Below are 16,109 nucleotides of genomic sequence, written 5' to 3' on the forward strand. Positions count from 1 at the left end.
TATTACTCAAGTTAGTGAAACATTAGTACCTAAAGCTCTGTTGTGCATAGTACACCTATATAAAAAGGGCCAGTTCGTGTAAATATATGTACATTTATGTACATTACTACAACAACAAACTATCCACTTACTATATTTTTATTACTCTACATACATAGATAATGCAATGCTTCAAAGACATGTATTCTATATCAATAAATTCACAAGCTTACAGTAATGCACATTTATTCTTTACAAATTATACATTTCCCATCTAAAATATGTAAATTTATTGAATGACAGAGAAAACCTAAGATAAATACTAGCATTAATTTATATTAACTGCAATAAATATGTTATAAAACTTAAAGAGGGGAGCATTTTGACACAAAATGTGTTTAAACAAAAATGCATATATATAGCTAGAGTAATATTTCTATACTGTTAAATCTACAAAGACTCACTGCAGTTTATAACTGTCTATTAAAACATTTGGAATACAAATAATTAAAATGTCAACAGTAGATTAGCTAATTAAAACAATGAAATTACTTTAGTGATTAAAATATTAACTAACCAAAAAGCATAACAATAAAATGACAAGGATGGGAAAGGCGATCACCAAATTCTTTCTGGAAATGCTCTGTCTTTGTCATGTTCAGGAAAGGGATTAGAGAAGGAGCCAATCTTACTTGTAAGGGAAGACTATTCCTTAAAACTGGGGCATGGCCACGAGACAGCATTTTCTGGCTTTGGCCTTCCTCATAGTGAGGAGCAATCAATACCCTTTCCTGGGATGATTATACAGGATGGGTGGATTCAGATAGAAGATGGTCCTGCCGGTACCTACATGCCTAACTGTTTAGGCCAAAACCAGCACTTTGAATTGAGTCACAAACCTTGTTGGTAGCCAATGGTGTTACATATTTCAGGTGGTCAGTACCTGCCAGCAAATGGGCACTGCATTTTGTGCCAGTTGTAGTTTCTGGATGATCTTCAGAGGTAGCCATATGTAGAACACATTGCAGTAGTCTAAATGCAAGGTGATGAGGGTATTAATCACTGTTACAAGATCCTCTTACTCTAGGTAGCTGCAACTGGCATACCAACCACAACTGGGCAAAAGACCTGGCCATTGTTTCTACTGCCCTGGCCTTCCCCAAAGTGGATGTCAGCCCTTCGACATAGGCCAGGTCAGGGGCAAACAATACAAGGACCACTGGAACTCTATCGATTTAGGTTATAGTAATAGCATCTTGAAAGCCTGTCAGAATTCCCTTGGCCTCTTCTTTTACCAAACAGAAACAAGGCTGGTCATCTTGAATTTCTTTCTCATACTCTCTTTCTTCCCAGGCTAATTTGACATTTACTTAATGATCCTTGCCTTCCTTTTTCAAGGCTATCTCTGTACTCCTCTACAGTGGTACCCTCCAGACGTATTGTCTGAAGTCTAAATTATCTGATGATATATTGTAAATAGTCCAGATGATGCAATATGTAAATCCTCAATGGCTTATCCCTTTTGTGATATGGAGTTTCCTTCTTCCTTTTATTTCATCACCATTTCTGTGGGGGGGAGGCCTTAATGATCCTTTCCATGTGTCATATTTTCCCTATAGGAGCATGGAGAAAATCATTCTTCATAGCAACAGTACCAATGTTATTTTTGGAACAACTGTAGTCTATAAAAGCTAAATAAGGTATCCTCTAGATATGGTGCATTTTAAAAACAATAAATAAATTTAAGCAGTAATTTTGTGGCCAAAGATAAAAGAGGCTTTCTTTCATTAGGTACTTTCATTACCATGCCAAAAAATAAACAAACAAACAAAAACAACCAACCACACCTTGGTGAATGGTAGCCCCTGACTGACCTTGGTTGTTCCTAAGAAATCTAAACTAGATCAGATGTGGGTAATGGTTGGGTGACAAAATTCCAGAAAATCCCAGCATTGTAGGTTATGCTGGGAAAAAGGGAAAAAAAAAACATCCTGGAAGAAGTCAGTAACAAATATCTTTCATACTGCTGCCAAAAGAGTTCCATGAACTTGTCTGGATTTACCAGGAGCGTATCTTAACTGATGTGTTTTTATCAGGGAAATATATTTAAGTAGTTTGATGAGTTATATTAATTATTTTTATTTCACTTTATAGAATTAAAGTATACAATTCAGTAGGACTGTGTGAAGCATTCAAAATTTGCAATGGATGAGAATATGTACAAAAACACCCTTTTGAACTGTTAAAGCAGCTATATCATTTGCAGTCATGCAGCTGCTCTGGAAGCTGCTGAAGAACATCTCTGCAAACTTCAATGAAAAAATACTGGCTTAGCATCATGTGTGAAAGCAATTCCTATGTCCCTGAAATATTTTATATGCAAGCTCAGTCCTCTCTGGATTTTGGTCATTAAGTAAAACAGTAAAAACCTTCGAAATATTTTGGATTACAATCATATAATCCTAATGCCCATAGTGACTGGCGCTAGTGACAGGTTAACTTCTCAACACAATCTGAAATGCCTGATGGAAGAGGCCTGAAGAAAAAGTCTCCCTTGAGCCGAACTCAGGTTTTGGTGCCTCAATGGCTATATTCATGTAATTTTCTTGGCACCAATTCAGGAATAGTGTGCTTTGTCTACCTCTGAAATGTTTGACTTACCTTCTAAATACCTAGTTGGGAACTATAAGTTTAATCTGGGAATCTATACTGTAATATGATATGTAATACATATGAAGGTCAGGCTAAAAGAACTTTGGTTTGGAACCTCATAGGTATAGCCTTCTTAAGTGAGATCTGGTGTTTGACCTTCACAATTAATTTGTGTATGAAAGAACTCCATTATGTTCTTGTCTGATATATATGACTCCCTGATTTTGTTTTAAAGTTATCTGCCTTTAATTTTCAGGAATCTATCCAGATGTCTACTGACACTAGTTGCTAGATGAGCTCAGTGGGGTTTCTTTGGGCTGATTCTGATGTGTCTTATTGTACACCATAGTCCCTACTGTTTCATGCAAAGAGGCATTTCTCTGAAAGTATGCCTCCACATTAAAATTATGATGGCAATAAGAATGCTACCCCATTACTAGTTCCTGTAATATATGGAAGAAAAGAGATGCTAATATATTTGTGCTATATTTTTTCCTTTGCTATTCTTGCTATTTCTCATGTAGGAACAGCAGTTAGTGTAATGATTATGCCAGTTCTAATTTGAGAGTGCCCTTGCTTGAAGTTGAAGTCTGAGTTGTGTTGTAACCTAGAACATGTTTTCACATGTTTAGTAGAATTACTGATGGGAATATATCCTGTCCTTAGAATGTGACAGAACCAGATGTGTCTGGTATGTGTCTTAAATCTATGTAATTCAATTAAAAGAAGGAAAAAAATGATTAGCTGTGTTATCAACAATAACTATTTCATTAGGTGATGAACTGCTATTCAACATTATTCACTAAAAAACTTTTCATGCAATAAAATATTGTGTTTTTAAAAAATCCTTTATGATTCCAAATATCTTTCAGATAATGGTTTAACTTCATTAAGCAGTATAGAACATTTCAAATTATATTTGCACAGCTTCCGGAAACCTATGGTAGCCTAGGACATGTAGAAGATTTCAGAATATTCCTGGAAAAAAGGAGGCATTCTTGCATACTTTTGTAGATACACTGACTGTATAGTGCTTATATTCTTCATTGTGTAGTACATAGTTTTCAAACCTAAGCTAGCTGAGGCGCACAAGAATGGTTCATAGGTAGCAAGGCAAAGGATTACCAGAAGCCAAGAATCAAAAGTTTGCTATATTTGTAAATCTTTATCCACAAGGGTAGCCTTGTACTCTTGTAGCTGGAAAAAAGCATGAATTATTTTTTGTTTCACCCTTTCTCTGAGCTATAAAGCAGCTAAGGATCAGTTAGCTGTGCTCTTTGGCTTTAATGAACTTGAGCCATCTTCAGTTAGGGACTAGTGGTTCTGTGATAATGGAGAGGTGTGTGGGGTATGAATTCTTGCTGATTAGATCGATATGGCTTTTGGGCTCTTACTTAGTATTAAACCGTGTCATCCAAAGTAGTCTAGTAGAGAAAGTTTTAAGATCTATCTTAGCTAAGAAATCTCTTGGACAAAACTACAATTGGCTAGATTCAGCCAGCATACTAACATACATAGAATCATAGAATGTAAGGGTGGGAAGGAATTTGGAATGCAGGAGTCCACCACTATAGCATGCCCAGCAGATGGCCATCCAACCTCTGATTAAATACCTTCAGTGAAGGAACGTTTACCACTTCCCAAGGCAATTTGTTCTATTGTTGAACAGCTTTTACTCTTAGGAAATTCCTTCTATGTCCAATCCACTTTCTTGTAATTTAAACCCAATGTATCCCATCTTCCATGTGATAATGGTTCAGATACCCATCATGTTGCCCCACAGACTTCACTTTTTCAAGTTAAACATACTCAGTGATTTTAACAGTGTCTCACAGACTTTTCCCCCCAGTCCCCATATCATCTTGGTTGCTGTCTTCTGGACATTCTTTAGTGTGTCATTGTTCCATAATCTAGATATGGTCAGAACAATGCAGAATAGAGGAAAACTGCTTTTTCTTGATACTATACTTCTGTTGATGCAGCCTAGATTTGCATTTGCCCTTTTTAAACCCTGTTGGCTCATGGTCAGCTTGTATTCCACCAAGGCACCAAATTCTTTTTACACGAACTACTAACAAATATAGCATCTCCCAACCTATATTCATGCCTTTGATGTTTCCTATCCAAATCAAGGACTTTGCATATGTCTCAGATTAAATTCATATTGCTGATTTTTGCCCATTGTTTCAACTTATCAAGATTCTCATGAACCTTTATTATCCTATAAGGTATTAGGTCTAAGGTATTTGTGTCACCTGTGCATTTGAAAATCCTTTCTTTTAATTCCTCATCCAAGTAATTTATAATATGCTGAACAGTATAGAGCCTAAAACAGAACCTTGTAGTATACCACTCAACAGCCTTGAGGTTGATGTGGAGCTACTGATGAACACTCATTGGGTATGATTGCTCAACCAGCCTTGTATCCATCTCATGGTAGAACAGTTCAGCTTACCTTCTGCCATCTTCTCCACTAGGGTTTGTCAAACGCTTTCCTGAAGTCTAGTTCATTATGTCCATTGCATTCCTACAGTCACCTAAACTGGTCACTCTATCAATAAAGGAAATAAGGTTCATTTGGCATGATTTGTTCTTTATAAACACATACTTACTCATGTAAAATAATGCATTCTTTTCGAAATGCTTACATGACAGTTTAATAATCTGTTATAGAGTTTTGCCTAACATTGATATTGAAATTACATCTATAGTTACCCCGGTTGTATGTTATGCCTTTTTTCTACTCCCATCCTCCCTGATTTCTCAAAGATCATAGAAAGTGGCTTCCCTTTCACATCTACTATGGTGTACAAACCATAGTAGCTGAGTTCTAACAACATGTTAAGAATACAAAACAAACTGCATTACAGATTAAGTGACATGTGAATTTATTTACTATTTTTCAGCCTAATCTATGTCAGACAGTTAAAATAAATTATATACTGTTTCCTTGAATATTATTTATAAATATTATAAATGAAATTAAGAGTATACATATGGGAAAGAAGAGTTTATTTTCTTTAGATGTTATGGGATCAGGACTGCAGAGCATGGATGTATGGAAGATGATGTCATTATGGATTTATTTGACACTTCAAAATAGCAATTGTAGAAAAAGCATGAAGGTGAGTAAGTGATGGAGACACGAACCCAAGAATAGAGCAGGCTAGTGCTAAATCATTGCATAGAAAATTATCTGTGGAGAGAACAGATAAATGGAAAGTTCACATGAAGGCTGATCTCATAATTGAAGGGAAATAAAATTTAACTTTTTACATATAATCTAGATTAATTGCTTATCATTTAAGAAACACTTGTATCTTGATCAAATTAATAAAAACAAATGTAACAACTTTAGAAACATCTTTCAAGTCAAATGTCTAGGTTCTTTAAAGTTTAAAAATCAGCTGGAATTGAATAGGAATTTCTTAATGGGTTTCAGCTTTCATCTTAAACTGTTCATTTTAAACATACACACTTCATCATCTTTAATACTTATGTAAGAAAAGTGTTGTTAGGTCTTTCATGCATAAGTAGAATATGTAGACTGAAACCACAAGATCGTATAACTGGACATATTAGAATCCAGTTCCAAAGTTCCACTGCACCTGGAACATATTCTCAGCTAAATAATTCAGAATAGCAAGTGGAGATAGTAGAGAAAACAGATTCATAGGTTGGGTATATGAAGAAGATAGCTTCAAAAGGGTATTGCATAAATGAATGGAGAATAGATATATCAATGGCTATTAGTTCTGAGATTCAATATTATGTCTGAATTGGGGGCAGCGTGCCTGCAATACTAGTTGCCCAAAAAAAAAAAAAAGTCAGGAGAAGAAAATATATTGACCTCCTGCTGCTTGTGAGCATTCAGAGGCATCTGGCTACCCACTTTGGAAAAACAAAACACTGGATTAAAATGTGCTTTAGCCAGATTCAGCAGAACTAATTTTATGTTTCATAAAGTAAGGGGAAAGGAAGCCAGGAGGTGCTGTTTTTCAGTCACTGTTCTGGCATTATGGAATGACCTTCATTTAGAATTAAGATTCATACCATCCCTCTTAATCTTCCAGAAGCAGTTTATGATATACCTCTTCTGTAGAGCATTGGGTAACTAGTTAATTGCCACAATTTTAAAAATGTCAGTTTAACTGTTATGGTCCATCTTTATCTTGTATTTTGGTTGTGTTATTCATTTTTCCATTATTTTTATTGTAATTATTATTGTTCTATACTGTTTCCAGTTTTGATTTTAATTATGGCTACCATGGATGTTGGTAGGTCTGAATTCCACATTTCAGTTATGTGCTATGGGAAGAAGTGTTTGTCTGTTCCAAATGTCCTTTCAATAAGCTGCTCTGAATGCTCTCTAGTCCTCATGTTTTGAGAGGGGGAGAAAAAGTTTTCCCTGTCCACTTTCTTTGTGTTCAGCATGGTTTTATACAGTGGTGCTTAAAAGTTTGTTAACCCTTTTGGATTTTCAATATTTCTGCATAAATATGACCTAAAATATTATCTGTTCTCTACACAAATCCTAAAACTAGATAAAGAGAACTCAATTAAACAAATGAGTCAAAAACATTAGACTTGTTCATTTATTTATTGAGGGAAATGATTCAAAGCTACATATTTGCGAATGGCAAAACTGTGAACTTCTAGGACAATCAGTTCATTTGAAGGGACATTACAGTCAGGTGTTTCAATCATTGGAATGATAATCAGGGGTGAGTGTGGGAGGTCCTACCTTATTTAAAGAACAGAATTCTGGGTATTCACTATTGAAGTCTGATCTTCTCATCACAGGTATGTGGAATGGGGCATGGCTCGAATGAAGGAGATTTCTGAGCCAGGATGATTTCCCATCATTGGTGGAACTCTGAATTCTGAACTGAACTTTCTACAGGAAAATGTCAGGGTATCTGTCCATGAACTGAACCTGAAGAGAAAACAGGTCATACAGTAAGACAACAACCTGAAAGTTTGTTGTACAAAATACAAGTTGTACGACCAAAGAATGGTTAAAATAGAAGAAAGTTAATGGTTTGGAATGGCCAAATCCTATATAAATGTTGTGGAAGGACCTGAAATAGGCAGTTTGTGCAAGGAAGCCCATCAACATCCCTGTGCTGAAGTTGTTCTGTAAGGAGGAATGGGCTAAAATTCCTCCAAGCCAATGTGCAGGATTGATCAAGAGTTATTGGAAACATTTAGTTGTAGTTATTGGTGTCCAAGTGGGATACACTAGTTCACAAACTTTTAAGCACCATTGTACTTAAAGCATGTCTCCCCTCTACAGGTAATCCTCACTTACCAACCACTCATTCAGTGATTGTTTGAAATTGCGATGGTGCTGAACTAGTGGTACTTATGACTGGTCCTTGAAGTCCTGGCCATTGTGGAACTCCAGGGAAGAAACAGCGAACTGAAGACAGCTCCTCGAAAAATGGAGCTGACAACCATGGCGGAATGAAGAGCTGGCGACTAGACCAGCTCTTCGTAATTCCTCTCTGGGCAAGGAGAGGATCTGAGATCGCCCACAAGTGCTCCAGACAACTGCTCCTTTGTCAACAGTGGTCACCTGTTGGATACTACAAGACAGCTGTTTCCGGCGGGTTTAGAGTTCTGAGATATGAGGGAATAGCCATCTTGCTCAAACCACAGTTGGTGGCTTTGAAAGGACACTGGGTTGACATACTTCCTTTTCTAATCACTTTCAGAAACTGCTTCTTAACTACTTTTCCGCTATTAGGAACCTTTGGATCGACAAGTCTGAATCCTTAGCAAAAGAAGTTTTAAATACAAGTTTAAGGACTTAATTATTTTTTCTGGAATAAACAGCAAAAGGTTAATTAAAACTTTGATTTTAGAAAGTTACAAACAGACTAGGGGTCCAGATAAATTTGAAATAAGATTTTGGAATTAATTATAAAGAATCCTTCCTATGGAAAATGCTTTTATTTTGAATTTTTTAAAAAAAAATAAGACTTTAAAAATTGGACTCTAGAGGGAACTAGAAGGAACTAATGATTACAATTAAAGGAGAAGAATACTCAAACTCAACTTACACATACAGAATGAAGCAAAATATTTTAACATTGGACATACTGAAGGATATTTTTGAAAAATGGACCCAGAAGTTAATTTTAAGAGTGTCTGCCTTTAAAGATACACTGTTTAGAATGTGTTATGGAAGAGGAACAAGTTTTACCTGACATGATTGAGACTGATTTGAAAGTGGATTAAAACTAACAGGTTACAAGAATGACATGGAAAAAGATGTTACACTGGATATACAAGAGAAACTGGCTGATGTCTTAATAATTAAAAGAGATGTACAAATAACAAACCAAGAGAGTGACCTGGATAATTTTCCTATATTAGATTTACAAAAGAGGCTTGTTAAAGCTTTGAAGAATGTTGTGAGAAGGGACAAAGAAAAAATGAAAAGAAATCAAGTTCTAGGACATTATTTTAAGATCAAGACTGTTAGAAGTAAAAGGAATATAAAGTTAGTTTATTTGATCAAGGTTAAAATAGATATGTTGTTATCTCTGGTAATCCTTAATGGACTTCTGCTGACATCAGGACTGAAATGATAAGGTTTTAAGGATTTGTTTATTGACAAGAGATGGGATATGGGAAGAAGAGATCATTTGTTGTACATTAAGAGGTGATAAGTTACTAAAATTGTTTACACTTGTTGTGATGAAAGGGGAAGTCACTTCTTTATATATTTCTTCTAATTTTCTTTATTATATTCTTATTATTTCTTTCTGTTCTATTTTATTTTTTTCCTGCACCTTCTATTTTTTCTTTTTATTCTTTTAGTTTGTATTAGTTTGTATTGTTGTAAATTGTAATCTTTAATAAAATTCCTATATAAAAAAGAAATTCTGGCTGTCGCAGGGCCCAAAGGTCACATGATCACAATTCAGGTGCTTGGCAACCAGCTTACACTTACGACAGTTGCAGTATCCCACAGTCACATGATCACCATTTGTGACCTTCCTTGGTGGCTTCCCACAAGCAATGCCAATGGGGCAGCCAGCAGGGAAGGTCACAAGTCACTTTGGTTAGACCCCTCCTGGCCTTCCTGAACACTGCGCTGCACCCTCCTTCCCTTGACCTCCAACTTGTGCATGCTCTGCACTGGGCCTTCCAGGGCCTCCCCTGCAGTACCCGTGGGCTCCTTACCTGGGACTCCCACCACTTCCTGCTTAACAACTCATGCATCTTGGGGTTACAATGGCATCCATAACTGCCTAGATTGCCATTGCTAAGCGATGCAGTCACATGATGTCACACTTTATGACTGCATCACTTAGAGACAGTAATCCTGGTCCCAATTGCTGTCATAACCCAAGGACTACCTCTACTGCCTTTTTGGAAGCAAAATGTCTCATAACATGCTATTGATGTGCATTCAAAACAGCAATCAGATGACTCCAGTAGAGTTTTCGTCTCTGTCTAGTTATTTAACACTAGATATCCACAGATTTCAACCTGTTAAAAATGTAGGTTTATCATTAGCAAAGTTGCAAAATTGTGCAGATTTTCCCCACCCTATTTCAATAAGCACTATACTACTCAGACTAATAATGTATTCAGTGATTGTAACCACACTGTCATGCTATTTCAGCAGAAAAGTGGTATGCAGTAAAACCAGTATGCTTGCTTCTTGGAATCAGGCCACATAAAAGTAATAAGATTTCCTTATATCATGTATTTGCAATGACTCTGTGGCCTATAGGTTGCATTTAAAGAGAAAATTGATGCTGGCAGGGCAGAAAAATAGGTGGTCTGAAAACCCACTTAGTTCTGGAATGAAATAAGAAGCTATAAAATTTTGCTTCCTAAACTGCTCTCACATACACCTGGCACAGTAATGTTGCACCAAGGAGGAGTTCCACAATACACCTTCCAGCGATCCAAAAAAGCAAACTGTTATACAGTCTTTGAGACCCAAACTAAAACTTATATGTAGGCAAACAAGAATTCAGTAGTTTGCTGTGAAGCAAACCTTCTCAGTTTGCAGCTAAACATAAAAAGGAAGTAAAAGTGACTACTTCAGCACTGATGAGAATATTTAAGTGTAGGTGATGATCTACATTTTACTTCTCTGACCTCACTGTTTACAACATACAATCACACACATGCACAACCATTTCTATGTTATACATACTTGTCAGTAAACTTAATATTCTGCTATCCGATGAAGGAGACTAATCCATGAAAGTTTATGCCATAATAAATCTGTTAGTTTTTAGAGTGTTACAAGACTCTTTGTTGCTTAAATGAACATAATTTATCTTGATTGAGCAACTTACATAATTTATGGTTTGGAAGGGTCATTGGGCAGCAATTCAGTTAAGTCCAAACAGCTGGATTTAGGCCAAGTTACTCTCATTGATACAAATTAGGAAAACTGAGTGCATAATCAGTAGGACTGCTGAAAGCAAGCCACAAACAGCATATATCCACATATAGTTTTGCTTGATGACAGTTATTTATTCTGTGTTTGCATTCTTAAAAAGAAAAATTGCAATTTGCTTAATATGTGTATTCATGTAGCAGGGAACCTATACGTTATAAAAAGAGCTAGCACTGATGTTTCACAAAATGCTGTAAACGTACTCTTTAAAAATATATCCAGATGTACATAATTTATTTAAGAATCTGTCCAGATGTTCATACTTTAAGTAGTGAGTCTGTTCTGAAACAGAGTCATCATGATTTGGTCAAATGGACCAAATTCTCTTAAATTGAGCTCAGGGAAACTATCCTTCCTGTTTCCATTCAAGCTGACCATGCACAGTGCTCACCGGCTGGCTCCCTCTGACCTTATGAGACTACTCACTCCTGCTTTCCCAGAGCAGTTAATTTTTTTTTTTTTTATGGGATAAGTTGGGACTCGTGTGCCATATGGCTCTCATAGCACCAGGGAAGAACTGATTTCTACTTCCATGCTCGTTAATACATAATGTAGATTGTGTATTTTGTCAACATGATTCTGCATAATCATGTAGAGATAACTCTGTGATTCCTGCATGGGCAAGCATAGTCAGCCAAAGTTTTTTAGAACTGAAAAAACTAGAAGCTTTTTCTAGAATTTCTATCTTTTATATTTGATTGCCAGCTACAAGGTTGAATTAAAGTCAGCTGGCTAAGCCATGCTACTGACAGATTGGTAGATGGTTATACACAGAACAAAAAGGATCCCACAAGAACATGTCTTAACCAGTTAATCTGTTTTGGAGGAAGACGTTTCAGGAATGAACCATGGCCTATTTAAAATTATCCTATGAGGTTATCTGACTTGTGTGGCAATTTGACAGTCATTTGTATTTACTTGGAGTTCCAAACTTCAGATACTGCAACAGGTTAGTTTCTCGGGTTAAGTTATAGTAAACAACACATACATCACAAACTACAAGTTTTGCCAAAGTCTGGCAGGAGTTGAAGCTATTTTTCTCTGGATGAAAATACTTACCTGAAAGCTGCATATAAAAAGAGGGTGGTAATCAACATTAAGCTTTTGAAGCGGTTTCAAGCTCTTGAAAAAGAGCTTGAACTGGGGAAATTTACATTTTTAAAACCTTGTACCATTCAGTGGTGCTCTCAAAGTTGGGGAGGCCTAGGTAAGATAGACTTGGCTCTTTTTACATTCTCTGGTGCTGTATTCTCTCCTGAGTGTCAACCCACCCTACCCTCCAACACTGCTCTTTCCCCTAATATTTTGTCTTCAACCCTCTGTCTCTACCACATATTCAGGCACTCTCCACCCACTTGGGATGCATTGTGTCTCTAGTTTCTATTCCAAACCCAGTAGGTCTGCCCTGCACCTCCTCTCTGGTCTTTCTTATCACCATGCTCTTCTTCTCTTCTACTTCCTGTATTCTGTCAGAGAAGGAAAGTCAGGAATTAAAATAGATGCAATTCTTTATGGGGTATTGTATTGCACTGTGCTGATAAGCTCAGGTAAGATGGCTTTATGCCCACATAGTTTATATTTTGTATTCCAGTTGTCTGACAAAGGCTGCAGGGACAAGCCACTTCTTCTTGCTATGTCACTTATCCTTGCAACCTTTCGCAGCTCAGCATACATACAAAATGCCAAGTGTGTATGTATTAAACCATCAGGTTTAAGCTTATCAGTACAGTAAGTATAATAGATGGGATGAAAGCAGCTCATTTCAGTTGCTTGTTAAGCTTTTTAGTAATGTGGCTGAATCCAAATATTTGCAGCTCTCTTTCCATTCTTATCACTATTGAATTATTTTTTCCTCAGGAGACAGGACAGCATAACTGTCCGCTTTGGAAGCTCTGATCTTTGACATTAATTAATTGAGCTATCTCACTGATTATTACATTTAGACAAAATAAATGCATTCCTTTAAGAAGATGAATACAAAAAAAAAAATAGGTGACCCTCATCAAATAATTCTTGAGTTGTATTAACCTAATTAGACTCTCATCAACTGACCCAATAAATTATATAAACAGGTTTATACTAAAATGATATTTATTTTATGTTTGTAGGAAAAGACAGATAAAGACATGGAAGGACTATCTAGAGGTTGCAAAATATTTCACAGCCTAGACTACTTCTATGCTTACCTAACAAATGAATACAATGAATCTTCTGCATTTTATTCCTGAAATGTGACCAATTCTGGTTAAATAGCTAAAAGGATTGGTACTTGCAAATTAACTACTGTATATTAAAAGTAATATGCTTTCTTATTTAGCAGCATTTTGTGTAAAAAACTCCTGTTTAATTAGGGATGAAATCTTTAAGCAGAAGTGCCAAATTTTGGTCTCTGAGTGGCAGGTTGGTGATGGCATCCCCAAAACTAGGCAAGGCCCAGAGGAATTTGCAAGAAATCAAGATGGTTCCACATAATCAAAACCCTACCCTTTTGCCCATTTTTCTTTTACTGTGCTTGGGCTGGAGTTTGATTATACAGTTGCAGCTGCCAACTTGACTTTTTTGAATCCCCTCCTTCCTGCAGACAACCCTGACAAGGCTTAACTTTGACCTCCTTTCATTTATATGCCATCATTCCTGATGTACTGATATAATTGTTCTCCATATGTTTGAAAAATCCTGTTATTTGACAATCTGTGGGCAATTTTTGGAAGGTTTTACAGGCCACATTTAAACACATCTGGACCATCTTCTGGCCCTGGGCCCTCAATCATGCATTTTTATTTTAAAATCTCTGATTGTACAGCTAATGTGTTTGGAATGACAATAATTACTTTCAAAGGCGTCCACAGGGTATTGTAAAAAAAAAAAATCAAGATGGTGACAAGATGGTGCAATTGAAGCTCTCTCTGTTTTTTGGGGGCACTGCATGTACATTGTGGCCACTGTCTTGTTTTACTATACCTTCTGGAAGCCCTTGATCGCTTTTGTTCAGAATTCTGGGTATCAAATCCTTTTAACCACCAATTGCAATGTTTTGTGGCAGCTATATAAAATACCTGTTTGAACTTCAGTCCATTAATTCTTTCACTTTTGTAATATGATTCTTAAGATCTATTACAGAAAGATCTACAAACATAAAGAGAAGTGAACTTCTGCAAGTTAACCTATGCTGAACAATGCCTGACGGTAATATGAGGGGCTAGATTACATATTTGTTATATGAAATATGTGATAGTGCACTTCAGATAATGAATTGAATACAATAACTAGGAAAGATCCTGACCCTCCTGTTTGGGGCAATGAACCCATTTTGCTCATCCTCCTTCTCAGGGTTAACATAAATGCATGGTGTCTGAGGATATCATGCAAACAATTGTGTATTTTTTATTCCTGAACGATTTGTCTGGCAGCTTTTTCTTAATGAAGTCATGCTGTAAAATGGCAGCATGAAGGAATTTGCTATTATTTAGCAAAAGACATGAAAGTGATGTTTTCTACTGTTTCAATTATATTCTAGTAAGTTAAGCATTTCAATAATATACAATAAAAACTAACTTGAAATTATTTTTACATGCATTATCTTTGTTTATATTACAACATACATATAAATCCCATTTATTCTTAAGGAAACAGGAAAAAGCAAAACAAAATCAGCTTCAGAAAAACCTAAACTCAACTTGCATGTGCAAAGAAGGATTTTTTAAAATAGTATCTAGGCTTTAGGAGACAACTATCTTGATTCTTTGAAGAGTATATTTCCTTTATCAAACGATTCTCTGTCAATTTAGAAACATAAGAATTTGGTGGCTTACTATTGGCTTAGAAGACTAGGAACATTTGGCATTTTTAAAAAGTGACATGGACAAAGGTTTTGAGATCTGTCTCAATCTGCCATAGAGGGGCGGGGGAGAAAAGTAGAGTCTTGGGAATGCTCCTTTCTTTACCTATCTTTGTAATTTTCTTTCATAGGGGATAGAGAAAGGGATAGAGAAAGAGAGGAAAGAAAGACACTGACAGATCGGGGCTCACTCAGAGAGCAACAGAGAGACAGTTAGATATACCAAGGGATTATACATACATAGACACAAAAAGGGAATAGGGTTAAAGTCAGACTCAGAAATGACAACACAATAAAGATAGTTTATGTGTATTATAAACATTCTCATTGCATGGACAAAGTGTGTGTCTACAGTGTATGGGAGTACCAGGCTGGTGGGGTTGTGAGGGATAGGGAGCACAGCTCTGTTCATGAAATTATGATGTAGAACAACATATGAAATAAAACCTTCTACCCCTGTGGTTACAGTTTTGCCATTACTTAGCTCTAACAAAAAAGGGCTCAGCTAGAATTATTCTGATTTGATGTCTATGTCTGAACTGCTTCCTCTGCACAATAGCATCATTTTATGAAAGGAATGAAATTTTGGAGCTCATCAATATGAATTTTAAATGACACTTTTTGGCAGAATGTGGTACTTCTGGCTTTGAATTGTCAATTGCTGTTAATGATCTAAAGGTAACATTTTGTCTGATCTACAGCTGTAGCTTCTGAGGAAGGGAATTGATCAGTTTGCGCTTTCCTTTTTAAAAATTTTTTTTTGCAGTTTGAAAATTGGTTCTTCAGTATAGTCTTTGAACATATACTGAATTTATTTATAGCATTACTGTACTTGTTCTGTTGAATCAGATCCCATTACTATTATAGCATACATTTATAAATGTCATGTAACTTTGTATAGGTTTTCAAACAATATGTTTTGAAAAAATGAGACAATATGGAATGCAATAACTGAAAACAGTGATCTTATCTTTCTCCATGATACACAACAAAACTAAACTTTTGATGTCACATCATAATGCTTCAAATTTCCCATCCACTGGCAAATAGTGGTGACATGAACCACAGGAATAATATATTTATTTTATTATATGTCAAAGATGGGGAATTATGGTTCTTCAGATGTTTCCGAACTGCAACTCTCAGTAGCTTCAGTCCGAAAGGGCAATAATGAGGGATGCGGTAGTTATTGCTCAGCAATTGGCTGGG

General features: G+C 36.1%; 1 long non-coding RNA gene across 1 annotated transcript in view; it reads right to left on the bottom strand.

Annotated features, from left to right (window-relative positions):
* Positions 1-600: 600 nt before the first annotated feature.
* Positions 601-16,109, bottom strand: part of LOC148213759 (uncharacterized) — a 39,109-nt gene continuing 23,600 nt past the window's right edge. Inside the window, exons 3-4 of the long non-coding RNA XR_015793879.1 lie at positions 5,087-5,182; positions 601-1,011 (exon numbers count right to left, since the gene is read on the bottom strand). This is a non-coding gene — a long non-coding RNA (uncharacterized LOC148213759). The remainder of the gene's footprint in view (positions 1,012-5,086; positions 5,183-16,109) is intronic.

The sequence above is a fragment of the Python bivittatus genome, unplaced genomic scaffold, assembly GCF_059951505.1.
Source record: "Python bivittatus isolate LINGU-HERP-01145 unplaced genomic scaffold, Pbiv_v1 ctg000850_np1212, whole genome shotgun sequence".
NCBI classification, from domain to species: domain Eukaryota; kingdom Metazoa; phylum Chordata; class Lepidosauria; order Squamata; family Pythonidae; genus Python; species Python bivittatus.